At 35.5% G+C, this 2,255-nt stretch overlaps 1 protein-coding gene across 1 annotated transcript in view; it reads right to left on the minus strand.

The window, feature by feature from the left end:
• The window catches only part of ZNF449 (zinc finger protein 449), a 13,219-nt gene that overhangs the window by 4,288 nt on the left and 6,676 nt on the right, over window positions 1-2,255 (minus strand). The gene's annotated exons all lie outside the window — the stretch shown is intronic.

Raw genomic sequence — 2,255 nt, forward strand, 5'->3', positions numbered from 1 at the left:
GACTCTTAGCAACCCCATGGACTGCAGCCTACCAGGCTCCTCCGTCCATGGGATTCTCCAGGCAAGAGTACTGGAATGGACTGCCATTGCCTTCTCCACACTGTCAGGCTAAGAACAACCAAAGAAATTTCTCCATTCAGTGCCCCCCTCACTGTGCCCTATTACCTTCTCCTTACTGAGAGCCTCTCTGGCTCACAGTCTCTCTCCATATCCCTTCCTTGCCTTCTCTGCTCTGCCCAAGTTAACTGGTCCATCATCAAGTGTGGGTTGGAAGTAGCTCATTTTAGACAGAAATGCAGCATGATGTTTAAATATTAGCACCATTAACATAATATTAGCAGGTTAATTTGATGAATTTTAACCATTATATCAAAACATAGGAAGTGGACTAAAATATCTTATTTTATATTTTCATGGGAAAAAAGATCTTTTAAGATTAAGAAACAAATATGTGCTTCATATAAAATTCTGTTTAAATTCACTATATTGTTTTTGTTTGGGTTTCAAAGCTAAGAATAGGATGACAGGGCAATGAGACCAAGATCAAATACACTGGAGGTCACAGGTCAAAGGAAAGCTGCCATTATGTATTAAAAATGGAAGCAAGCTGAAACTTGAAATAAGCAGAGAGAGTAGCAAAGGCCTACATGTGAAATACTGACGTATAACCTAAATGTAGGAAGGGAGACAGACTTCTAGTATGATACCATGAGGAGCTCTTAGACCTATTTCCCAGTTTAACTGGTGAAAATTCTTAAAAATAACACAAGAAACATTTAAAGTCTAGAAAATTAAGAAACATCTATTTTTAATACCCCCAGAAGGGATAAAATGGAATAGAGTTACATACGAGAAATATTTCTACATCTCACTGACATTAAGTCAATATAAATCTGAAGCTGATTATAAGTCAAGATGTACATGTTAACTCTAGAGTAACCACTAAGGAAATAACTTTAAAAATTGTGAAAATTCATTAAAGTCAGTAAAATGTTACATTTAAAATATTTACTTGGTGTCAAAGAAAGCAGTAGATGACAGATAGAGGGACAAAAAAGATATGAGACCTATCCAAAAATGAAAACTAAAATAGCAGATATAAATCCAACCATATCAAAGATAAGATTAAATGGTATGAATTAAACAACTCAATCAAAAGGCAGAGATCATCAGACTGGATTTTTAAAAATCCAACTATATGCTGTCCAAGGAAACACACTTCAGATTCAAAGATACAAACAGACTGAATGTAAACGAACAGAAGAAGATATGTCATGCAAGCAGCAAGCAACCATAAGACAGCCAGAATGACTATATTAATATCAGACAAAATAGATAGTAGAACAAGAGAATCACTTCATAATGATAACAGGATCAATCCACTAGGAAGATGTAACAATTATAAACATATGTGCACTTAAATAACACAGTGAAAAATATATGAAGAAAAAAATGTAAAAAGAAATAGACAATTGATAACAATAGTTGTGGACTTCAACACCTCTTTGCACTACTAGATAGAAAATTTAGGCAGAATATCAACAATAAAAGACTTAAAAATACCAGAGACCAGCTAAACATCACAGACATTTACAGATAACACTCCACAGCGAACACCACCAGAATATACATGCTTCTTAGGTTCAGAGAAAATTCTACAGGACAGTCGAGATGCTATACCATAAAACAAATGTTCAAAAATGTTAAAGGATCACAATTACAAAGTACATTCCCCCACTAAAATGACATTATAAATAAGTAACAGAAAGAAAATTGGGAATGTCACAAATATAAAGAAATTGAACAACACATTTCTAAGTAACCCATCAGTCAAAGAAGAAATCAAAAGGGAAATTAGAAATACTCTGAGGTAAATGAAAATGAAAACTTTGGGAGGTAAAACCAGTGCTTAGTTAGAGGGAAATTTATAGCTTTGAATGCCTATATTAAAAAGGAAGAAAAATCTCAATAACCTAACTTTACACCTTACACCATACCCTGGATGCAGACAGGAAATGTGCGCTCAAACTTGAGCTTCTTCCTGAATGTTAACTTCATGCAATTTTTAATTATATAGCAACTCCACCCCTACCCACCTCCATTATCTTGCATAACACACAGATCCTTATGCCTCTGGTGCAGTCAGTCTCCTCCTCCTGGACTCTCAGAGCCCTGCTTCTGACACTATCACCAGTTTGTATTCCCCAACCTATGCTCAAAGCCCATGTCAGTGGAGGCCACTAACCATTCCCCTT

The sequence above is a fragment of the Bison bison genome, unplaced genomic scaffold (genome assembly GCF_000754665.1).
Source record: "Bison bison bison isolate TAMUID 2011002044 unplaced genomic scaffold, Bison_UMD1.0 scf7180017858502, whole genome shotgun sequence".
NCBI classification, from domain to species: domain Eukaryota; kingdom Metazoa; phylum Chordata; class Mammalia; order Artiodactyla; family Bovidae; genus Bison; species Bison bison.